The following is a 26829-nucleotide window of genomic DNA, read 5'->3' as shown; positions in this document are numbered from 1 at the left end:
GGTGGGCTGTGTGGACTACTTTCACCTCCATCTATGTTCATGATAACTGTTTTATATAAGTCAACTAGGTTTGGGAGCCAGGCTATGCCTTTAACAAGGTGAAGTTGTGTAGAGTCCAGTGTCTGGAGATCTCCAATGTCTCAGTTTATGGGTTCCATGATGATTTGCTCAATAGCTCTGTAGAGTAGGCTGAGTACACATGTTGGGCAATGGTTTCCAGGTTCTGTTTTGGCACACCCTTTGTGGAGCTGGATGACTGTTAGTGTATGCCATTCTTTGGGTACATAGCCTGTGATACGCTTGAGTCTGGACAGTGAATGTAGGTGAGGGTGTAGTTCCTTGTGGGCCTAGTGTAAGACGCAGCCTGGGACAACTTACAGTCACATTGATGCTATGTTCTTAGCTTTGGTGAGGGCTGTCTTTACATGCATGTCTATGCCTCTGCATCCTTCTGTGATAGACACAGGCCCTTTTGGGGGTGATGGGAGGGGAGTTTACACTGCACTTGTCCCCCTGGGTGTGGGCAATGAAAGTTGGTTTGGTGTATGTCATTACTTTTTTCAGTAGCTGACAGCATATTTGGAAGTTGACATCTACATGTCTGATATAGCTACAGAAGGCTTTGTGGTTGTTATTCTTACATTCCTTGGCAGTTTGTCTTTAGAAACTGTGCTTGGTTTATTTTATGAGCGATCATTGTTTCATCCTAATGATCAGTGATGCCTTTCCTTTAGTGAAGTTGGCTCTATCAGGTGTTAGTTTCCTCCTTCTGTTGTCTAGCTTATTTATGGGCAATGAACACCAGATTGTTTTCTTAATTTTGGAGGAGTGCATCTTGATTTTATTTGTGATGTCTCGATCCATGCATCCCTGTAGATGCTCATAAGATGCACTTGTAAATGATAAATGATTTGGCAGATTGTATGCCATTATCCTATAGCAAGAGGGCTTTGGGACTTTCCACTTTGGTCTTGGGAAGTGTGCTGTTTGCTTTTGAAAATGTCTTCACAATGGTTTCATTGACTGGGTGTGGGGGCGGGATGTGGATGTCCAGTGTGATTACTTAATGATCTGATTTTACCAGTGAGGGGTTTATCTCTGTTGTGGAACACTGGTACCCCATGTTGGTGATGATCATGTCCAGTATGTTGTCACCTCTAGTGGGCATGCTGACCAGCTGTTCCAGGGTGTTAAGAGTTTCTTAATTCTAGGACACATTGGGCAAAGGACATTGTATATGAGTAATTCACCCACTCATTGTTTGGGTAGTTGTAATCTCCTCATATAATGGTGTTTGATAGGACCTTTACATCTGCCATTGTTCTCCAGAATACTGAGTGAGGTTCCTGAGACAAGGTACATGATCTGTAGCAGGCTACAATCTGATGGGCAGCTTTGCCCAATGTTAGTTGTACTTGCATGGTCTCCAAGGCCTCATGCTGTGGCAGTAACCTGGAGGTGTGGATATCCATAAGGTAAATGGCTACACCACTTCCTTTTGTATTTCACTCGTGGTCTTGGGTCCAAAGGTCAGGGTGATTGTGAGTGTTTTACGTGGATCATATCCAACAGCTGCATGTTTGACATAGCTTTGGATGTTAGGCAGTGAACACCTCTGAGTAGGCGATATGCAAGGGAGTACAGATGGAGCATTTTGCGATGGTCTGTGTATGGCATGTATTTCAGGCCACTAATGCTCTTTGTGAGGTATTGCTGCTGGCTTTCCAGTTGTTGTAGTTGTCTTGTGAGGTACATAGCAACAGTGGCGTTGTACTCTTTTATAGTTCTAGTGAGTGGTGAGTAGAGGGGAACAATGTCCTCTTTTATTCTGCATGAGACACATTTTGTGATGAGGTGTGCCACATAAGAGGGTTTCCTGACTACTGTGGGAATGTGCTTATCACAGTTGTATCCACTGTCCATCTGTGACCCAGGGTCTCTTGTCACACGAGGTATACTACCACGTATGTTGTAGTTCTTGGCTACAGAGATTTTAACAAAGGTGATGATAATGCACCTTTTGGCACTGAGCTACAGCCCATGGCTTGGACAACAGCCATCTGTCTCAGTGAGGCCCTTTTGTAGGATGTCCACATCTTTAGTGTTTACAATGATGGCTCCTAGTTTGCAGTCCTCTGGAAATGTCAGTAGCCACAGAACCTCCATGTTAATGTTTACTTCAGGGAAGTAGATACTACACAGCCTGGGAAGTTATCTAGTCCCATGGCTGCTGTGATACTGGCTTCAGAGAGTGTTTTTTACCTGTGCAGCCGTGATGACAGCAACTTTGCAGTCTTCCATTATAGACATGTGCTCTTTCATGGGTGAGAGGGGAGTAAAGTTAATACTGATCCTATCTGCCAGGATGTTGCCAATATCAGTTGGCTCTGTACATTTAGTGCCACTGAGCTGTAACTCAGAACAGATCTGAGTGTAACCATGACATGGACCTGTCTGTTGGGCAGAGATCTGCTGCGTAGACAGTATGCCACTGAGTACAGCTTGGGTTACATTCATTCTTGTTGCATGGGGCAACTATTTGAGGCCAGTAATCCTCTTGTTAAGGTTCTTCATTGTTCTTTCTAGCTGATGAATGTGCCTAGTCAGATTCCTCGCAAGTGTGTTGTGGTAGTCTCTGACAGGTCTGATTACTGCTGAGTAGTGCCAACCTCCTTTGACCTACATGCACAGACCTTGGCAGTTTGAGTGTACACATAGCAGGATTTTCAGACCACTTTGTGAATGTGTTTCTGGAAGTAGAGATGACTATACACGTTTGTCCATATATCCCTTATCATCACATCCGTATTTAGCCTAAGTGTGTGAGCATGCCCAGTATGACCTTTCAGTATCTTCCTACCTGACATTTGCTTCGTTTGTTGAAGTGTGTAAGCATGCCCAGTATGACCTTTCAGTGTGATGCAGATTGAAATCCACTACATTTGTTGGAGTGTGTGAGCATGCACAGTATACACATTTATACCATATGTGTATGGTACATCAAGGTGTATTTTTACAGCAGGGCTCACCTTTGTGTCATAGATCAACAGGGCTTCCATGAGACACTTTGCATAGACCTATCAACATTTCTATTACAGGGGGGACAGCTATTCTTTGTACATTTCTAACCGTGGGTACACCGGATTGTTACTGTGGGTGTACATAGGATGTGGGTTTCACCTGACACTTATACACATTTGCTGTGCCTGCACTGCTATGTACAGGACACCATTACAGTCTGTACTGTTGCCTATCATACTGGCTTGAGGCATACTAGTATACTACAGGTCTTAGCGTCCATTGCCACATATATTAGCTTGCGACTTCATAGCCTACACAACCCACATCACAACACCTGGCCTGATGTTCTCTGTCTGCATAGGCATGTGGGTGAGGTTACCCATTTGCCTCATTAGGGGCATGATACAGCATTGCTTTGTGTTTGCATTAGTGTACAATTGTCCTGCTGTGTCTGTACCACTGTAATGCTATCATGGCTTAGTGGTTCAGTACTGTGACTATAGTGCACAGTATCCTGGGTTCAAGCCCTGTCACTGCTTTTTATTTTCATGCTGGCCAGACCAGACTGCTTAAGGTACAGTAAAGCAGATATGAGCATGTTTAACTGACTTTGCTCAGCTTTGGCTGACCTTGGCCAACATTGCACGAGCAATTTTGTTTACATATACTACATATTGGTAAAAGCTGCTTAGCATTGCTTTATGTTGCGTAAAACATGGCAATCATGCCTCAGGTGGTGCTGCAGGGATGCCTATGTCTGATGCACATACTACACTCCCTATACATGTTTGGAAACAGGTAGTGTCAAGTTGGGCATCCCTTTTATTTTATGTGTGAGTCAGTGAGAGGTATAATTTCCAGGGTTCCTACTGAGCCAGTGTATGTGCTATGCGTTGCCTCTTTGCCAAGGAGAAGGCATACTGGGTACGCCGCCTTCTGCCTACTGGGGCAGGCTCAGGTTGTTCCTCCTCTGAGTCACGCTGTGCCTGTGCAGGCCTTGGCAATGGTGGGGGCTGTTTGGCCCTGCCCCATGCTGTTCCTGCTGCAGCTGTTTTCGCAGGATCAGATTGTGTAGCATGGCACATACCATGACAATTTGGGTACATGTAGTTGGTGAGTACTGCAAGGCTCCACCAGATGTGTCCAGGCACTGGAGCCATGACTTGAGCATCCCAAACACATGGTCGATTACATTTCGTGTTTGTGCGTGTGCCTCATTATGGAGCTCTTGTTCAGGTGTGTGTGCATTTCTGATGGGTGTCAGCCACGGCTCCAGTGCGTATCCAGCATCCCCCACTAGGTGACCATCAGGGATGTCCCCATTTGCAAATGTCTGGTACAGCTGCGACAGATGCCATATATGGGAATCGTGGTAGCTTCCAGGGCAGCCAACACACACATTCAGTATTATACCCTGGGCATCACACACGACCTGGTAGTTGATGGAGTGGAAGCCCTTGCGGTTGATGTAGGCCCTACCCCACTCACCAGCTGGTGCTTTGATGTGTATGTGCATGCAGTCAATTGCACCCACTACCTAAGGGTATTCCGCTATTTGCTGGAAGGGACGCATATTGCTGGCCAATACCTCATGGGAATTGGGGAAATATACATGATCACCGACATGTACTGACATGGCATTCAGGAACTGGTGCAGTACCCTTGATGCTGATGCCTGTGAAATCCCCATCATATCACCAGTTGGTCTCTGAAAGGTACCTTGCTAGTATTCTTAGGCCAACACATACCTTGGTTTCCACTGGGATGGGTTCCCCTCTGTTGGTTCTGTGTGAGGCGTGGCCTGCACAGCTCAACAATTTGCTGCAGGAGCTCTCTGTCCACTCTATAACGCTCTGCTATCTCCAGCTCATGTAGCCCCTGGTAGGTTACCCTGGGTCTTCTCCATTTTCTCACTGTGGGTTGCTCAGCAGCATTCACAATGGCACCACCCTCAGCATCTTGCACATGTTACCTTATAACAGCAATGGCAAACCCTAAAATTTTTATGTCTCAGTTTAAGCTTTTTAAGTTTTCACTTCTCTTTGTTGACTGCAGTGTTTCTGAGAAAAACATGGGGGGATGTTGTTTGCAGAGTTTTAGGTGCTGGGCTGGGCTGGGCTAGTGTACTGCCTGTGTAATTGGCTGATTCTGACTGATTTCACCTGGCAGCTCTGCTAGTTCTCCTTGGTTAACTTCCTACTACTTCCTTTCCTTCCTTTTCCCATTTCTGTTTTCACAGGGGACAGCGCCGCACAAACAAGCGCAAACATGCTCTCACGCACATACACAGGCTTACACAGGCTTACACGGGCTTAGGCGGGTGCACATTGGTGTATACTAGCTTAGACGGCCTTACACAGGCTTACACGGGCGCACACACATGCACACAGGCTTAGACAGGTTTATACATGCGCACACAGTGTAAGCAGCTTTGCAAGAAACTTTAGTGATAGCCACGGTGTACACCTTCAGTTTCTTGATTTCAGTTTAGACAACTGTAGACACATCTCTTTTAGTCCTGAGTAACTCACAGCAGCCACATGCCACTCTGCTCCAATAAGCTTACAGTCTTTTTCATACATACCCCCTCATGATGTCACCCATCTCCTACTCTGTTACTCCCCTACTCCCATTTTCCTACTCTTACACTCTAGGGACATGGTTCACATAAAAGGGAATATTGGGATTCACTATCCTTATCCTCATTTGCGTAGGATTGCCTACTAATGCTTAGTTACATCTCTCAGACTGAGCTTCCACCCTTAGCAACCTCTACTCAGTAGCCATGTTGTCTTCAGCCTGCCATTCACTTGCATGGCAGATTAATATTTTGAATAAATTCCCTATTTGTGCCTTTTATTTTTTGGATTTCTGATTTTTAGAGCGCAGCACTGCGCTACGCTTAAACATCGGAGATAGAGGTAAAAAAATATATATATATATATTTTTTTTTTATTTTGCAATGGGAAAAAATGCCAATGGCCATATATTTGGCCATTGGCATGCTTCTTCAACTGGATGCATCCTATATTTGGAGCTGTCATGGCTCCGTTTTGCTATTTGCAGAACGGTACTCAGTTGACAACTGAGTACATTTCTGCAAATAACACTACTCTTACTCGGACAGGTTATGGTTTTCTGTATCGCAAATTTACCTCATTTGCATAGCTTTTGGCAGCAAATGAGGTAATTTGCATAACCTAACCCTGTCCGTGTAAGAGTCGTTTTAGAATCTCTCTTGCACGCCCCTGCTGGCTGTTCCTGGATCGTTCGGCAGACATGTTGGCTGCATGGCGTCTTACTCAACTCTTAAGACTCTGTGCAAGCCTTCGTGAATCTGGCCCATTGTTTATGTAGCTACCTGCAGCTTGTGTGCCCAGTTTTATATTAGGAAAAGTATTCTAGAGTTATGGGTAAGAATTAGGGAACATTATTATGCTATCCGAAATAAGGATTTAAAATAATGCTTTAGCCAAGCATAGCGTAGAATTTTTGGACTTTAGAAAATTTTATTTTTTTTTTGTTTAAGAACAAGTTGATTCCATTTGGTTTACAAATGGATGCAATGCTTCTTTAGAAACTAAAGAGCTTAAGTGGCAGCTAAAATTAAGAACGGATACTTTTCCCAGTCTTAATGTAAATATTAACATTAAATGTTTATTAAGCTATATAATTACTTGATTGTATTTTAGTCAAGTTTGGTATTTAATAGTGATGTGTATGTACTTATTTATTTAGTAATTTAATAAGATTTTTTTTTTAATTCACATTATGATAGTCATGTAACATATAATGTTCTTTCTTGATTGGGTAATTATGTTAGGCAGGCAATTTGTTGATTATTTAAACAAACATTTTTAGATGTGATGTTTCTGATGAACAGCCACAGTGAATTACATTTGGAACGAAGGTGCTTAATTTAAGTCTCTGTTGCATTTTTAAAGGTTTTTATACTTTGTTGGATCACTTTTGCTGCATTGGTCTGTTGTCACCAAGGTTTTGGAAGTTTTTGGTATATATTTTATCCTTGGCTGCGTTGATGTGTTTGTGTAAGTTTTACATACAGATACAGTGTCAAGAGTTTATGTACTACCCATCGAATAACAGTTTTTCAGTTCACCATTTATAGAAAATTTAACATTGAATATGGTGAACCAAAAAACATACAAAAATACAAAAAAAAATTTTTTGTGGGGTGACAAGCCTCCCTGTACCTGATATGCGAGGGGGCTCTGCCCCACCCCCTAAATTGCATATACTAACTTCACAGTCATATCACTGTAGAGAAAAGGGCAAACCCCCTAGAAAAGCACATTACAGTGAAATGCATCACAATATTAACTGTTTGAACTAAAGCCGCTCAACTATCAGCCATCACCTGTAATATGCCCACTGTCAAGTACCACTTATGAACTATTTCAGGTGTGCTGTTTTTTTTTTTAAGTCAATTATAAAAACACTGGTAGGAAATCACACTGAAAGCTTTCGATTCTTTTAATAGCTGCATTTTTGAACACAGACACTTTTGAGACTTCCCAGAACTCTAGCAGTTGGTTTGAGATATTCTTTTTGGGACATTGTTATTCTATCATTACCAGTTTGAGGATGCAAGGTAAATCAATGAGAAAATTGTCTTAAATTAAAACTGGGAGTCATGACCTGTAACCTGAGAAGCAATCATAGAGGAAGACAGCAGAGAAAGCTTTAAGAACATTGTCAGTGTTCATTGCGTCATTCTTAGAGAACGTGGGAAAAGTGTGGGTAGAAAGCTGAGACAGGTTTTGAAAGGAATATTATAAGCATCCAGGGTTCCCAGTGTTTTGAAACTGGATTGATCTGTAACTGATTTGCTTACAAAAATACTTAATAGAAATTGTATATGTGGCAGTATTCATTCCAAAAGTAACAGAAAGGCATGGATTTATAGATAAACCACCTAGAATATTTGTTTTTCCTTCTGATGTGTGGGTTAAGGGGAATCATCAAAATGTCACTGCAAGATAGATATCTGCATAGATAGATATCTGTCACTGGAGGAGTCACCTACAGAGAAAGACAGAGCATAACCCTGTCAGTTACTTAACTTATGTCACTAGAATCAGAAGCAAAAGTCCATCAACTTCATCAGAAGGCCAAGAAGCCTACATACACTTCCAGAAACAAAATTCAGTCTTCTGCAGCACCTGAAGCCTTAATTGGTGAAATAATTAACCCATTAAGCTGTTTACTTAACAGCTTAGGCCATGGCTATAATTTGGCTCCTAGACAACAACAAAGTGTAAAGACCTCATCTTCTCTTTGTTGATGATTTAAAACTGTATAGCTCATCAGATAAGGGTTGTCAAAACTTTTTCAGATGATATAAGAATGTCATTTGGTCTTGATAAATGTGCAAAAGCAATCTTTAAATCAGGGAAACTACAACACCAGGAAAACATCTGTTTGGGATGAGAATGTGATATAAAAGAACCTGAGCAAGAAGGAGTATATAAATATTTGGGAATTGATGAAGGATCAAAAATAAAACACAAACAAATGTGAATAAAACTTAGCAAGGAATACTTCGGAAGACTTAAATTAATCCTGAAAACAGCACTGACATCTAAGAATAAAATTCAAGCTATAAACCAATTTGGTCTTCCTGTCCTAACTTAAAAGTTTTGGAGTGATTGATCGGCCCCAAAACATATTGAACAGATTAGATAGGAAAACAAGAAGGATGCTTCATGCTCACCAAATGATTTATAAAAATCAGTGCATACCAAGATTTTATATTTCCCATTCTGAAGGAGGGATGGGCCACCTTGAAATTGATTACATGCATAGATCTGCAATTGTGGGCCTTCACACATATCTGCTGACCTCACAAGACCCAAATGTAGTGAAAGTTTTGAAATATGAGGAGAATAAATCTAAGATGACTTCTCTGCTTAATCTAGCAGAAGCATATTGGAGTCAAGCAGGAATGGAAATCAAACCAGAAGTAGATAAAAATCAAACCGCAACTGAATGTGCCAAAAAACAAAAGAAAGAATATAAGGTGAAGGATGAGATGAGAAGGCAAGAATTGTGGAAAATGCATAAATATAGTTGCAAGTATAAAAAAACTTCTGGAAGAACCTCATGTTGATCAGGAATGAATGCAGGAATGGTTAAGGAGAGGCAAATTCAAACCAAGAGATGAAAGATTAATATTGGCAGCCCAAGATAGTGGGCTGCATACATGTTGGTTTACAAAGTCCATTGAACATGTGGGAGAAACAGACAAATGTAGGTTTTGTAAAACCGTATTGAAAACAGTTGCACAGCTTGTTGCTGGTTGTGACATACTAATGGCAGAAGTACTGTATACTGAAAGGCATAATAATGTGGCAAAACTATTGCACTGGGGATTGTGCAAACATTATGGTATTGAAGTGGCTGAAAAACACTGGAAACGAACTACAAAGCCTCATAGAAAATAAAGAAGTCTATATCACATGGGATCATCCATTACCAACAGTTCAAAAGACAGATGCTGGAAAACCAGAAATAGTGATCCAGGAAAAGAAGGCAAAAGTAGCATTGATCATTGAAATCACCACACCCAGTGACTACGGTGTCCTGCGTACAGAGAGGCACAAAGCCATAAAATATCAGGATCTGCAGGCAGAAATGACAGCAATGTAGAAGAAAGATACCCAGACGGTCCCAATAGTAGTAGGAGCAATGGATCTTATAAAGAAGGGTCTACAACTGTGTTTAAATATGCTACCAATACATGTAACTCCATACAAACTGCAGAAGGAGTCATTACAGGGCACATTGCAGGTGAAATTTAATCGTACTCTGACTTAGGAATGGGGTCCATTCCCATCATGGTATTAGAAACCCAAAAGACTTGGAGAATCGAAAAGAGTGAATTATATATATTATATTTGTTACTTGGCACAGTTTTGGGTTGAACTGTGCCATATCTAACAATGCAGTTTTAGATCTCCATTATTATTTGGGCACTTTTTCTGTGACTGATGACATGACCCCTGCTTTAAAAGGCTTTTCATAGTTCATCCTGTAGTTGATGCAAAGGCTGCAGTACCAGTTTCCTAATCTGTCACACTGTACTGCATTTTTGATATGCTGTCTGTTTCACCTTCCCAAGTAAACACTGTCACTGTTAGCATGCTGTCTTTAACTCCTATATGACCCTATGAACAGCTCACATTATCTACAGAGTTTACTCTGCAAATAGGGAAGAGAAGCAGCTTGCCAGGCCTTTCTTCCATGTTGCATACCAATGTACAGTCACAACATATCTTTGGGATGTGGTAGAAAACCAATAGAACTCACGGAAAACCCATGGGAAACAGAGAGGACATGCAGACTCTGGGAAAATGGCACCCAGAATGAGAACCCAGCCAGATAACTTCTTGCTATGAAGTGATCAAGCCTGTCATTTCAGGATTTTTTTGTGTGCGTGTTGAAACAGTATTACTGTATATTGTCCAGAAACATACACTGTTGGGGGTGGGATGCGAGTATTACAATTAGAGGAAAGTCAGTGTACAATTCAAAAATGTTGGCTATGATGTTATTATGAGGGGGAGCAGAACTCTTTAAAACAATCCTTGTTATTATGAGGGGGAGCAGAACTCCTTAAAACAAACCTTGTTATTGTGAGGGGGAGCAAAACTCCTGAAAACAATCCAACATGCCCTGTCATAAAAACTGTAAAAAAGAATCATATATTGTTGCAAATACATGGATCACAATGGATACCAAGGAAGCAGCAGTAGTTGTGAACTGACCAAGGATGGCTTAGATGGCTTAGGAAACACAGAAACAAAAGCATTTGGCAGCAATGGCTATTTGTCTCACTTAGTCTGCCCTTTTCCCTGCTGGTTTTGCTTATTTCTTGTACTGTTCTAGTAAGGTCAGAGTTTATACAAATCTTGCTCATTATACTATATTCTAGAATCAACTTTTTGACAGTAGGATATGTTAACATACTGAAAGATGACAGTCCTTCCACACATCAAAGTGGCATACTACCACCTAGTCATGTGTATTTTTATTATGTTATCATTTGCTGCTAACAACCTTGGGCCTTAGAATAAGAAAGCAAAGCAGCATGCAGTCATCTTATATAATACGTCAGTGTTTTGGTATTGATGCAGTACTTTGTAATACCTCAGTGCTGCGGTATTAATACAGTGCTCAAGAATAACTCTATGCTGTGGTATTAATGTAGTAGTCTAAAATAACTCTATGCTGTGATTTAAATGTAAGCGGTGGTGATGCTGCAGTAGCGTTGTCGCCTCATAGCAAGACGTTGTCCCGTTCGATTCTCAGCTAGAGCGTCTTCTGTGTGGAGGCATATGTGAATGGGGTGTGCCTTCGTTGAAGGTTGTGCGTCAGGGCTGGTAACCCGGTACGTAAAAATCCACTACCAATTATTAGCGGACCGGAGTTCCGCTGTGGCGACCCCTAACCGGGAAAAGCCGAAAAACTCTAGAAAAATTGTGTTGGGGTATTAATTCAGGACTCTAGAATAACTTTAAGAACTCTGTGTTGTGGTATTAATGTAAGTACTTTAGAATAACTCTGTGCTGCAGTACTAATGTAGTACTTTTGAATAACTGTACTTTAGTTTTAATGCAGTACTCTAGAAAAACCATGCACTGTGTATTCATGCAGTACTGTATAATGCCTGTGCTATAATGTCATTATGTTCCTCTCCCTTTTAGTTTGACAACTAGGCAAGTATAAGGAACCAAAGTAGTCTTTTGAAGAAATGACCCAAGATGCATAGTGACACAGAACATTTATATACAACATTAGAGTAGAAAGTATAAATAAATTCCATACCTGCCACAAACAGTCCTAAAATGAACAAGAGTACATGCTTTGGTGTGTTAGTAGCATTTCATAGACAAAAGTTGTTTTAAGCAGCCCTAAATGTTAGCTCCTTACCTTTGATTTAGTCAAGCGTGCGTGTACACTTTATATATATCGGTTGTGAATGCCTTGCCACCAAGACATTCAGATATGAGACACACCAGTAGGCGTGCATTTGTCAGTGACATGCTAACACTTCAGCCATTGCAGTTTGTCACCCCCTCCACATTACAGTCATGATTGGAACAGTAGATAAACAAACAGACAATGGTGCTCTCACAAAGAAGGCCTACAGTCACCTTGGAAATGTAACTTAGACATCATGTTGCCTGTACTGATAGCACAGCCTCTAATGATCTGCACTCTCATGTGATTGTTCACCCACATTTCACCACACCTAGGGCATGCAGGGGAAGGTTACATACAAAACCGTGAAGCACAAATACATAATATAGTTAATATCTTAAAGTAGTAATTACACAATTCAAGTCTGCGCTCCTGCTGCGTTTTGTGAATACATTTGCAGCATACTGGTGTTATTGTTATTGTTTTTCTGTCATCCTCCATCTTTATGTCTGTTTGTGAGGTTCTTGACCTTTCACGCAGCTGGGACTCAGTAACAGTTGAAACACAAGCTGAGAACTTTTCACCTTTACAGTTTGCTGCATAATTTCAGCCGAGTCACTACATTTTCTGCAACAGACTGAGTTAGAGTGCAGCATAAGTAAAAGTCCAACAGGTTATTCCTTAACACTAATTTGCTAAGTAAATATATTTATATACTCTATCCTTTACAAAGTGAAAAAAAACACTGTATACAGAGCAGCATGACAGAAGTCCCAAAATACACCCAAATGAAGCCATCTGTAGTGTCTTGCTAACATAACAATCAACTTAGAATACCACTGAGAGCTGAATGGAAAACAGAATAAATATATTACAAAGAATTACCCACGTCCTATATAAAGTAAATGAAGAAAACAAAAGAACATCTGACTATTTTAAAACCTGCTGTACACATCCTGAATGTAGCTATTTTATTTGCCCCTCCCATCAGCTGGAAAGATGTTTTCAAGAAAACAAATATGAAGACTGATTACTGACATAATTAGGTAGATTCTGCTATAACAAGGAGTCACTGTGTGGAACATGGATTATTTTTTAATTGGTTGCTGCAGCTTGCCTTTCAAATGTCACACAGCTGTAGAAACAATGAACTCCCATGCTCTGTTAGGAAGCGTCACTTGTGTAAAATGCAGAGCTAGGATTTAATAAATTAAAAAAGAAGACAAATACCAACAAAAGTGGTAAACTGTAAAGGGATTCACCAAATCCTGCTTATCTGAGGATTTTAATAAAACTGATGCAGGGAGTTGGTTGGATACCTTTGTTGGAGGTGAGGGTACCGGTTCTTATGGGAAAGAAAAACATTAGTTTTTAAATATATTTTCTAACTAGGGTTTTCTGCCAACATAAATGATAAAAAATATATGAATTTATTCCAGTAGAAAAAAAGTGTGAGCCTTTCGCAGCCAGACCTGCTTCATCAGACAAAAACTCATTGCATTTCCTGTTATTTAAACTCATGTAATCCAACCATAAGCCAACAATTAAGAATTAATCACTCAATAAAGTTTTCAATCAAGTGTAAGGTTGTTGTTGGTCTTTCGGCTTTTCCCGGTAAGGGGTCGCCACAGCGGAACTCCGGTCCGCTAATGATTGGAAGTAGATTTTTATGAAACACTGAGGTGCCAGCTCGACGCCCAACCTTCAACGAAGGCATGCCCATTTACGCACACATGTCTTTCGAATGCTACCCAACCGTGGGGAGGACATGCAGACTCCACACAAAAGGCACTCCCAAGCCAAGCCGAGAATCGAACAGGAGAACCTCTTGCTGTGAGGAAACAATGCTACCGCCGTACCACCGCAGCTTCTCAATCAATCAAGTGTAAGGTAATACAGATATATGAAATTAAAATACAAAAATATATATACTACAAGAACACTACAATGAATTACTACAAAAAATAAAATGCCATATGTATATATATATATATATATATATATATACATACATATATATATATATATATATATATATATATATATACATACATATATGAAAGTATGTTTCTGGGAGACCAGTTTGTCTGCAACACACTTTTGTTTTTTTATATTTTTTATATTTTTTTATATTTGATAAAAAATATATCTTGACAAATCCAGTTTCACTGAACATAATTTGATTAACTCTCCTAGAAAGTAAATGGTAGACTGTGCCTAGAACTAACAGAATATGTATTATGCATCTGAGCATTGATGAATACACAGATGTGCAGAGTCTGCATGTCCTCCCTGTGGGGGCGGCCACGGTGGTGCAGCGATTAGCGTTGTTGCCTCACAGCAAGAGGTTCTCTGGTTCGATTCTCGGCTGGGGTGCCTTCTGTGCGGAGTCTGCATGTCCTCCCTGTGGTCGTGTGGGTTTCCTCCGGGTGCTCCGGTTTCCTCCCACATCCCAAAGACATGCAGTAGGTGGATTTGACACTCTAAATTGGCCCTAGGTTTGAGTGTGTGCATGTGTGTGCCTTCTGTGGAAGGTTGGGCGCTGGGCTGGCAACTCGACACTGTAAAAACTCCACTGCCAATCATGAGCAGACAGATGATCCGCTGTGGTGACCCCTAACCGGGAAAAGCCAAAAAAAGAAGAAGTGATGGCATACATTTCAAACTGTGTTGATGAGGTAACAAATACCAAGAGTATCACTATTAGAGCTAATCAGAAGCCATGGCTCACCACTAAGGTATATAAGCTTCTGAAGGTGAGAAACTCAGCTTACAGGGCTAAGGACAAAGCAGTCTTAAGGGTAGCTAGAGGTAATCTGAGGAGGGCAGTATAAAGGAGGTTAAGAGGGAGTATGGCAGAAAGGTACAGAGCCACTTTAAAGACATGAAGGATGCAAGGAAACTATAGCAAGGCATACAGGAGATCATTGACTACAAAATCAGGTCAGCACACTGTGAGGACAGCATGGAATTCCTGGACAGTTTGAATATCTTCTTTGGTAGATTTGAGGAAAGAAACAACAGGTTGGCACTAAAGCTACCCCACTGATGAGAAGGTTGCAGTAACACAGCCTCAGCACAGAGGAGGTAAGAACAGAACTAAGGAATGTGAACCCCAGGAAGGCTGCTGGCTCAGACAACATGCTTGGCAAGGTGTTAAAAGGCTGTGCTGATCAACTATGTACAGTGCTCAAGGAAATATTTAACACCTTTCTTGCCATGGCAAAAGTACCCTCATGCTACAAGGAAACTAACATCATCCCACTACCTAAGAAAACCACTCCCTCCAGCACTAATGATTACAGACCAGTTGCTCTGACATCCACTGTTATGAAATGTTTTGAGCAGCTGATCAAAACGCATCTTTCATCATGCCTACCTCCTGATTTTGACCCTTTGGAGTTTGCGTAGAGAGCTAACTGATCCACAGCTGATGCCATATCAGTAGCACTGCACATCTCCCTTGAGCATTTAGTGGGCAAAGACAACTATGTGAGGATGCTGTTCATAGACTTCAGCTCTGCATTTAATACAGTGGTACCAATGCAGTTGATAGAACAACTGGCACATTTAGGAATCAGTAAACATCTCTGTAAATAGATCCTGGAATTCCTGATTGAGAGGCCATAGAGGGTATGTTCAGGTAAGAACACATCAAAGTGCATTGCGATTAACACCAAGGTTCAACAGGGATGTGTTCTTAGCCCACTGTTATTCATCATCCTGACCCATGACTGCTATGCTAAGCACAACTGCAACCATATCGTCAAGTTTGCTGTTGACACCACAGTCATTGGGCTCATCATAAAGGAGGATGAAAGAGTGCACAGACAGGAGGTGGATCAGCTGGTGCGAGTGGAACAATCTTGACCTGAATGTAAGCAAGACCAAAGAGATTATCATCAATTTTAGGAAAAGGAGAACAAACCACCCAGTGCTCAAGATCATTGGTGAGAGTGTGGAGAGGGTTAAGAGTAAGAAATTCCTGGGTGCACACATATCAGAGGATCTTTCGTGGTTGGGAAACACCAGCCAACTGGTCAAGAAAGTACATCAATGCCTCCACACTTTAAGAAGGCTAAAAAAAGTAAGCTTCCTCCTCATATTCCCTCCACCTTCAATAGAGGTGCAATAGATAGCATCCTCACCTGCAACTTCACAGAGTGGTTTGGAACCTGCAGAGTTACAGAAAGGAAGGTGCTACAAAGAGTGGTGAGGGTTGCAGAGAAGGTAACAGGTTCCAGTCTTCCATCGATACAACAACTTTATTCTGCAACAAGCATCTAGAAGGCCACCAAAATAATACAGGACAATACACATCCTGTGCATGGACTGTTTGAGCATCTGGCATTGGTCTGTCAATGTTGCAGCATCTGCTGCAGAACTACATGATTCAGTAACAGTTTCTACTCTACAGTGATTAGACTTCTGAACTCGGGTACTAGTTCCAGGAGTCTGGACACATAAGAAGTCCATTTTTATTTATTTGTGCAATATATACTTACAGTATATATATTCCAAGTAAGTGCAACATTTATTTATTATAGCCATAGTCAGTATTATTTAACTCACTCAAGTGCAATATTAGACAAATAACTTAGGCATTTCAATCTGTAGTATGTTTTGTATTACTTTAAATATGGTAGTTAATTTAACTCAGAGGAGGGTATTTTTTTCATATAGGAGTGTTGGTAAATGTCTCAGCTCTTTCTTGTGTGTACTGGGAGTACTGTATTTGTTAGTTAACGATGGAAGACTGGAACCTGTTACCTTCACTGCAACCCTCAAAACTCTTTGTAGCACCTTCCTTTCTGTAAGTGTGCAGCTTCCAAACCACACTGTGAAGTTGCAGGTGAGGATGCTGTCTATTGCTTGTTGCTTATTGTTTAAGGTGATGTGATGTCCCCCCTCTGGGCCAGAATCAAGGAGGCTGAATCTTCACCACTGACACTAGAGAGGGATGTTCACTCGGAACAAAAATGGATACACCCAGTATTTCCAAATGCAGCTCTCTGCATCAACCACAATTTCCATTAAGAGAACACAGGGAACACACTCAGTCCACAGTCTGGATTTCTCTCTCTCTCTCCAGGGCCTCAATGAGATTCCCCACCGGCACAGCTGTAGAGTTGAGTCCCCAGCCAAGTCTCCAAGTCCTCCAACACCCTCTCTGTGAAACCAGTGCTTTGCATCCCTGCTCCAAGCAGCTGACGCACAAACTCTTGGATATTTGATTTGTGCGTGCACACACATACACACACACACACACACACACACACACACACACACACACACACACACACACACACACACACACACACACACACACACCTGGGAGAGGCTGGCACAAATTTACTAGCTATGCCCCCTTCTGCCCAGACTATAAGGTAATAACCACCACCAAACACTCCAAAGCCAGCTACTCTAAGGCTTTTACAAGGGTACCCAATTATACTGAGTGAAATTAATATTAATAGCAATGATAAAGTTTGACCAATGAAGTAAGGCTTTCAGGAGTGGCCAAAGAGTCACCTAATAGATATAAGTACTCTCAAAGGTTAATATGTTCTCCAAAGGACCAGCCACAATGAAAAGTTTAAATATATTTAATACTAAATAATAAAAGAACATGAAAATATGGTATATCTATCAACAATAAACACCAGAGTTTCAGTCACAAGAAATATTAAAATAACGCAGTTGAATAGATTCACACAGATACAGAAAAACAGTACTTAACTAATCTCTCTTTCCTGACTGATCTAAAGAATTACTGTTCCCTGGTCACTCACTAAAGCAAGGCAAGATGAAGTAGGTGAGTTATCCTTCTATGTCAGGTTTCAGAAAATGGAGTACTCTGACACTTCAGTATCATCTAGTATTAAAATATCATTTTTGCCCTGGAATACAGAATGACATTACATACATGTGGTTATCTGACTTCTAGTTCCCATACTACCCCCTTTCCTAGCAACTGTCCTAGAATCTCACACATATATGTAAAAAATACACACACAAAGAGCTTTGCGAAGATCTGTTGCAGCTTCTGGAAGTCGTCTAGTCCCAGTCTTCCTACAGGAGCTAATAAACCATTCTCTGGCACATACATTTTATCTCTGGCTACAATCAGAACTGTAAGATACAATCTTTATGGCCTAAATTAAGTAATTTACTTTCATATTTACAATGTATTCATTTCCACAGCTACAACAGTACAGTCTGATATAGATGTATATTTCTTTTCTGTCCAGCAGGACACACTTGATACATTTTTAACCCAAACAGCTTTACAAATACATTTTAACACAAGCATCTGTACAAATCAGTTTGATATACAAATGACTTATAATTCTTTACAAAACTATAGCTAGGTATACTGGCATATGTTACTCATCCACTGCCCTAGTTCTCCTTGCATACCTGGCAATACCTCACATTGTCACAGCTGATCTCCTGCAGTGTGCCATAACCCCTGTGTAGAAGGCTCACTGCAGACAATACAGGCATAAGGGTGGTAAACAAGGAGTGTGATTTTATGGAAATGGTGTCACACAGGTGGGAAGAAAAGGTATAGGCCAACATGAACAGCAAAACAATAAACAAGAAATATTCCCAACTAATAAAACTCTTGGCTTCTGGAACTACCAGCTAGAGGTCACTCCTGAGTCTGAATGATAACCACTAATGTAGTAGATCCTTTCAGATGATGGTGCCAGTTATGCAGAGAAAAAAAAGAAAAATAGAAAAATGTGTAAAATACATGCATACATGGACCCTCAGGTTACTTGTGTGATCCCCAAGCAAAGTCTGAGACACTGGTTATCTGCAACTGGTTTGGTTTGGGTGGTGCAAAGAGTGGGCTCTCCTTCCTGCTGGTCTGCTTTGTCCAACAAGTAAGTGGGAATTTGTCCAGGAACTGCACATGCTGAATCTAGGAATCTAGGGGGCTGTCTGGGAATACTGGATCTTCCTCATGGGCAGCCTGTTTAGGGGGACCAAGAGGATAATTGAGGATATATATCCTAGGACTTTTATATCCTAGGATTTTATCACTGATGGCCCATATGAGAAATGTCCAAAAATATGGCTTTCTTCTTTGACAGGTTTACTTTTCTTTCTGCCAAGTTCTCGATCGCCTCAAAAAACACTTTGGATATGGATGGGTGAGACTTGATTTGGGAAAATTGTGGGAAACTTCAGTCTTGGGAAGCAATCTCCTGTGATATACATCTTCTTTTGAAACTCAGTTTCATTAAGGCCTGAAGGAAGCAACTGTCTAAATGGGTAAATATGCAGTGTGGTTGCCTCAGGTCAACTATAGTGGGTGTCAGACACTTTGTGAGTATTCTAGGCACAGCAGAGAGCCCAAAGGGCAAGGATGCAATTTCCAAGATCAGGCTCCAAGGTCCACCATTTTGGGAACCAGAAACAGACAAGAGTAAAATCCTTTATTTACTGTTGACACTGTGGATGGACTGGTCCATGTATCCCTTTTTACCCATGACTCATGAATAATGTACAGTTACAGCTACATAGCCTCACTCTTCTTCTCCTATGCAGACTTTTTTGAGTTAACGGTGGAGGGGGAAGAGCCATTTCATACTGATATTCCGAAAAAGGGTTGCATGGATTTGAATTTTACTTTGCATTTAAACCAAATTATACCTATCACCCAGCTGTCTTATGTAATGTTTTTCCAGCTGTCCAAGTGATGGCTTAGCCTCCTCACAGGTGAAAGGTTAATGTGGAGTGGTTAGTGGGAATAGAGGAGGAGCAATGGATGGCTGAGTAACTAAGGATGCCTATAGTTTCACCTGTCTTGCTCTTCATCCCTCTCCATTTTTGTATATAAAACACCTTTCTTTTCTTGTCTAATGCATGTAGAAAGGACATTCCTCAGAAGAGTTGTTGCTGCTATAATTGTTCGAGGGGAAATGAAAATGTTATTTTAAATTTTTCCTCACTGCTTTTTTTTTTCCCAGATCTCTTTTGTCAGGCTCCTGCAGAAGAAATCCTGGTCTAGGGAAGTGTTTCCCTTTATTATCTTCTACTAATGTCTGGAGATTCAGCCAGGCATGTGGCCCATTGAGTGGCCTTGCAATGGCCACCCTGGAAGTTCCAAAGACTGCTGTACTACCATGTTTAATAATATGCTTTCTGAGTCTTTTGGGCAAACTTTACAACTTGTGCTTTCATGGTTTCATCCTGCACTCTCTCATTTAAGTTATCTGTTTGCTTCAGAACTTTGCCTTGGAAATTTTCATATGCATCTTGCAGTTAAGAACTCAGAAAACCATGGTGGCTGAAATGTGTAAATTCTTTTAAAAATGTTCCTTAACTCTGTTTTCACCTATCACTACTATTGGGAGTGTTATTCAGCCTGGAACCATCTTGGTATTCTTCACTGTATCCGGGGGAATAACAGTAGGTTAACCACTGGGTTCTTGTAAAGATACTAAAATGTCTGCTAGACCTTGTAGAGTCAGTCAGGTTTCTTTTGGCTTCTTTGGGACTGGGCGTTGAGAGTCCAGTTTTAGCAAAGCCACCAGAAAAGCATCCTTGAGTGCTTCAAAGAGAAGAGGAACCACTGTAGATTTCAAGTCCTCTAAGATCAATAGGCCATAGTATCTCATTTTATGTTTATGGACATCAGGCTTGGTTTTAACCTCTTTGTTTCCAACGTATGGCCACACTTTCCATTTATGCTATACTGACAAGCTGAGAAAAAGGGGCAAAACATAGCATGTCTACAGCTAGTGGGTCTGGGTGTATTGGCCTGAATGCACCAATAAACCCTTAAAAAAGTAAAACATCATGGACATTCAGAAGCCATGTAGCTGAAACACTGTTATGTCATTAAAGGATGATTTGCGTATATCCCATAGCCTACCATTACAAAAGGCTTAACTTATTACATGGTGAAGACTTGCTTGGCTGGGGCTTTCTTGTAGCTTTTTATGTTTTGTGTATGTGTATGTATGTATATATATATATATATATATATATATATATATATATATATATATATATATATACATATACATACATATATATATATATATATATATATATACATATACATACATATATCATACACATATGATTTTTTTTATATTTTTTCTTGTAACTTTTTTATTTAATAAGCACACACACACACACACACACACACATATATATATATATATATATATATATATATATATATATATATATATATGAGAAAGAGTTTTTTTTATTTATTTTTTGGTTTAGTTAGATTAAATGTGTTTGACATACTGAAACATCAAATTAGTGAAATTCAACATTTCAGCATAAGCCCTATATATATATGCGTGTGTGTGTGTGTGTGTGTGTGTGTGTATGTATATATATATATATATATATATATATATATATATATATATATATATATATATGCACACATGCACACATACACATACAAGCACACACACACGCACACACATTATAAACATCATTGGGTTCATAAACTTTGCTCACTACCTCGTCTCCATGCCACCTTATCATGTTGACAACTTTTAGGTTGCATGCTGTCTACAAGTGTAATATCCCTCTGTATGACCTTCAGTATAATAAATATTATTCTGTTTGTAATCTTATAAGTGCTCTAAAGTAAGCATGAGGCACATAATCTCTTGACATAAGTTTCCAGGGTACACATCTTTGCTGACTTTTACCACTGTTCTCTCACATCTCAGTACAAGTCATTATATTGGTGATCAGAAACCCAGAACATATTTTATCTATCTTGATGGGTCTACTACAAGTGCTCACGTCCCAGGGACTCGAAGACAAGAGTCTGTCAGTCAGGAACTCGTGTTTCGTAGCTTGCATGGACTGCTGCTTGTGCTTGAACTTGACTACATGTTTGGGTGTGTGAAGAGAGCGGAGGAAGAGGAGCTGTTTAACCTTCCTCAAACACCGCAGCTAATTTCAAAGAAGGGAAGTGTGGCAGCCACAGGGAGGGACAGGGAAAGAGGGGAACCGTAGCTTAGGGCTTCAGGCAGTGACCAGGAAAGAACATTAGGGTGGAACCGTAGCTTAGGGCTTCAGGCAGTGACCAGGAAAGAACATTAGGGTGGAACCAGGGCTTCAGGCAGTGACCAGGAAAGAACATTAGGGTGGAACCGTAGCTTAGGGCTTCAGGCAGTGACCAGGAAAGAACATTAGGGTGGAACCGTAGCTTAGGGCTTCAGGCAGTGACCAGGAAAGAACATTAGGGTGGAACCGTAGCTTAGGGCTTCAGGCAGTGACCAGGAAAGAACATTAGGTTTAATGGGGAGTTTTAGGACATAGGGAGGAGAGAGGAGTGTAGGGTTTGAGAGCAGGAGATGCATTTTTAGGTTTTGGGAACTCGTCTGCTGTAAGTAAAGTTCCTGGTCCAAAGCAAGTTAGCAAAAGCTGAAGTAGGCTTTATATTTCATTATGATGAATTTACTTTTAGGGTCACATTCTCAACTGGGTGGTGATCGCTTAGCTGCATGTGCTCCATAATTATGTTTTCCTTCTGAAAGAACTGTTGAAGGGTAGTTACTCAACATAGGCAGTTCTATTTTGTGTCTATAAGGGTTCATCAAAATGTATGTTAGAATCTCAACTGTAGTTTTCCTAGCTGTGTTGTCAGTACATATCATTCCACATTATGGCAAAACTTCTCTCACCAGCTTTAGGGTTTACAATTTTGGTGATAATGATTCTTAGCCCATACCTACAGGATTATATGGGATAAAAATAGTCTGGCACTGCATTTCCACAGAAACCTCCAACACTTCAGCAACTCTTGTCACAGATAATTTCAGCAAAGTCTACAGGTTACAATTATGGGTAATATCCATTGATAATATATTCACAACAGAATCACTTAAAACTTTAGTTTTTCCCTTTCACACCTCTAGTAAACTGAGACTCAAGGGCAGGACCTTTGTTATAGAAGTATTTGTCTTTGAATGTATAACTTCAGCATTTTTATTCAGTAAAGGCAAATTGAAAAAATCATGTTTTATTTAGTATCAGTGAGATGTATGGTATAATTTTTTTTCTTCTACCATCAGATCTGTAGTCAGCATCTGTATTTTCTTTGTAATCAGATATCCAATAAAGACTGTAAACAGCAATTAGGACTGGAGGCGCCCTTCCTATTGTCATTGTAAATCCTAAATCACTCTGACACCAATCAGCTAATCTTATGTTAAAATCTAAGCTTTTGTGTATGAGATATCTTTAAATAAATGTATTCATTCCTTAGGAAAAAAAATCCTTATAGCTAATATTTTCCATAGAACTACATGACATTGTTATGACTAGATGTAGAATGCCATTTTCAACTGATAGCTTCTTAAAACAAACAAACAAAAAAATATTTACTTCATTAAAAGATATATTCAACATTTTTGACAGTATTTTTATTTTCCTACACAGCTGATCAGATTAACACGACTATAATTCAGTTTTAATGTAGTACTACCGTAGTGTATACTTGAACTGTAGGTTTCCGTAGCATAACAGATTGTCAGTGAGCTGCTTCAGGTGAAATATATCTGCAGCCTGTGGTTTGAATCTGGCACCTTCCTCTGGCAGAGTAAATGACTGAGTAAGATACTTAATCCTTCCAAATGTTCTGAGACCTGAAAATAGATATTTATTTATGCAGTCTTTGTTAACTAGCTATAGTCATTAAAAATAGTCTAATTCACCTTGTTCCTCCATTGTCTATATGATTCACTTCTACTAAGTTAATGTATTTTTGAAAGTTGTGGAATGATATGTACTGACAACACAGCTAGGAAAACTACAGTTGAGATTCTAGGCAGATTTACTCACAAATGTCTTGCATGTAGCTGTTTTGCATTTTGTTCCCTGGCCATCTGTTTAAAATATTTTCTGAAAATTAGTCCTTACCTATGACTCATTTTATTGATTTATATTTTAACCAGGTAAGTGGACTGCCAGAGAACACCTTTTAACCTTGCCAAGGATCATGGGCAGAAATAAAGTAAACATGAGCAGATATACAGAAAACACAATGACTTAGGCTTGTAAAGTAGTTAGAAGACATGTAGACATACAACACATGGTAGCAGAAACATAGACATAAACTCTATGGATACACAACTTACTGAAGCAATAATATGGATACATAATGTGTTTGAACAAAAAATTGCAGGTTTACACAATCTTTCTAAACAAATGTAGTCTCTCAAAGATAATTCAAAGAAGGATTCATAAAGGGTAACAGTCTGCACTATGTGTACACTTGGTGTACCCTTTCTGAGTGAATAGACATCACAAGCAATGCGGTAGAGATGTTCTTGAATACAACAAGTGTACACTTAGTGGTAATCTTTATGAATCCCAGGGAATGTTTAAAATATTATCTTATGTGTATAAGTACAAAGAAGCAAACCAACAAGCTATTAGAATGGAGAGTTAAATCTCTAGAATGGGGCTATAAATATTTCCTGGCAGTTTTTCTGTCACTTCCTTAATCACATTATGATTTGAACACCTAAAATTGCATACTTTGAATGAATATATAGGGGAGGGTGCTGGTGGGTGGCCTTCTTGCAGCCTCTTATTTTTTTTTCTTTTTAAGCATGCTTCATATTGTCTCTATTAATATAAATGGCTTAACAAATAACATTAAAATAAACTGTTACATATTAGATTTATATAGGAACTGATATCACACACATACAGAATGCTTATTTAACACAAGAAAAACAAATGTTGCTTTATTTGTGTCACAGTTTAAAAATACTCATTAGTTTAAATAATAAATATGTGTTTGCGTGTGGATGTGGGGGGTGAATCATTTTGCATAGAGATGAGATACAGATTATTGAGTCGGCAAATGATAAACAGTGTAGAATAATGTTGTTGAAACTGAACTACTGTGATAATTCTTTTGTTAGTTGAATATTTGAACCAATTATAGTGTTAACACTTTTGTCTTCAACTTTAGCATTCATCAGAATGTCAAATTGTTATTCTAACATGCAATATATTAAGGTTTATTTAGAGAAGGTCACACTAGTGAAATTGCAGAGAAACTCATACATCATATGGCTGCATAATTATTTAGACTATTGACAAGTAAAATACAAACACAGTTGTGTTTTATTCATTTAGGCCATAGGTTTAAAATATTTGCAAGATTAGACTGTTTTTCTACTACTCTGGCAAACATTGGACATGATATAAAAGTTTATCCTGGACTGCTGTCAGATCATGTAGTAATTTCATTAGACATACTTAGCAATGTACATCAAAGATGTTTTTGATTTTTTTAGATAAGATATCTGATGTCCAGTGGCCCCAAGATATGTACTGGGTCATTCTGGATGTGAAGAGTTTATACGCTAGTATTCAACACAGTTTTGGTTTGGAAGCATTACATTTTTATTTTGGTGATTGCCCAGTGTCTCAGTATATTATTGACTTGGTTTATTTTTGTATAAAGAATAATTAGTTTGAGTTTAATGGGATTTTATATCATCAGATTCAAAGGAACAGCCATGGGGGTACCTTTTGCCCCCATGTATGCAAATGTTTGTATAGGTCTATTTGAAAGAGAGTATATATACAGGACGGAAATTTTTAATAAATACATAGTGAGATATTGTAAATTTATAGATAATTTGATATTTATATGTAAAGGGGAATGGGAATTGGTTTCAGATTTTGTACAATACCTACAGTCAAATAGATTTAATCTATAATTTGATGATTTAAGGGTGGATAAAAAAGTTGAATTTTCAGATATATTGTTGGATGGTACTATTGATAAGAAAATAAGAACTGTAGTATATAGAATGTTTGAGGATGTTGCACAGTATTTACATGGATATAGTTGCCATCCTGCACATACTTTTATCAGCTTTACCCTATGGGGAATTCCTAAGGCTACAAAGGTTATGCAATATTATGTACCCTTAAAAGGTCCATACTTAGTACCTCATTACACTTCCCTCACATCGCATTTGCATAATTTTATACAATCAAAAAAAATTATTGTTGACCTATTGAACTATATAAATTATGTTACTAAGCTTCTTTTTAATGCAACTTTAACTTTATGCATGTAACCCAACATATGTGAATATTTTGCTATAACTGCTATTATATCAATGTTGTTGTTGTTGTGTCTTTCGGCTTTTCCCGGTTAGGGGTCGCCACAGCGCAACTCCGGTCTGCTAATGATTGGCAGTTGATTTTCACGTGCCGAGTTGCCAGCCCAGACGCACAACCTTCAACAAAGGTACGCCCATTCACACATGTCTCCATGCAGACGACGCTCTAGCTGAGAGTCGAACCGGACAGCATCTTACTGTGAGGCAACAATGCTACCACAGCACCACCACCGCGGATAACTGCTATTATATCAATATTGTTTAAAATTGTACTACTGGAGCTTTTCTCCTCGGGTCTCCACTGAAAATGGGCCACAAGCCCATTTGGACAAACCCAGTTAACAAATGTCAATGAATTAAATACATATAGATGAAAATTTTAAACATAGTTAGAGGTTACTATGAATATGTTTTCTAGCTTAGGGTATGATATTAATGCTTTAACAAATTGTGCAGTTAAATTTGATATGGATGAAGTAGTAAATGAGAGAAATGTGTACTTACAAAATGCCTGCTTAAAAACTGAGGGTATAAGAAAGCAGGTTTATTTTATCACTACATATAGTTTATTTAGCCCACAGTTGGTAGATTTAGTTAAATTTTACTGGGGTTATTTAATTAATTTAAATGATTTTGCAAATGTGCTGTGCAAAACTCCAGGTATTTCATATAGAAGAGGGAGGAATATAAAGGACATTTTGGTATATGAAAAATATAT

At 39.4% G+C, this 26829-nt stretch overlaps 1 protein-coding gene across 3 annotated transcripts in view; it reads right to left on the bottom strand.

Annotated features, from left to right (window-relative positions):
* Positions 1-26829, bottom strand: part of GNG2 (G protein subunit gamma 2) — a 675587-nt gene that overhangs the window by 390598 nt on the left and 258160 nt on the right. The window contains exon 1 of one of the 3 annotated variants that reach the window (XM_044074325.1): positions 23447-23465. The exons of the other annotated variants lie outside the window; for them this stretch is intronic. The gene's annotated coding sequence lies outside the window, so the exon portion shown is untranslated. Of the gene's footprint in view, positions 1-23446; positions 23466-26829 lie in introns of those variants that run through there. 3 annotated transcript variants of the gene reach the window in all.

Source organism: Protopterus annectens, chromosome 6.part0 (genome assembly GCF_019279795.1).
Source record: "Protopterus annectens isolate FY-2018-M chromosome 6.part0, PAN1.0, whole genome shotgun sequence".
NCBI lineage: Eukaryota > Metazoa > Chordata > Ceratodontiformes > Protopteridae > Protopterus > Protopterus annectens.
This window is presented reverse-complemented; position numbering and strand designations above follow the sequence as displayed.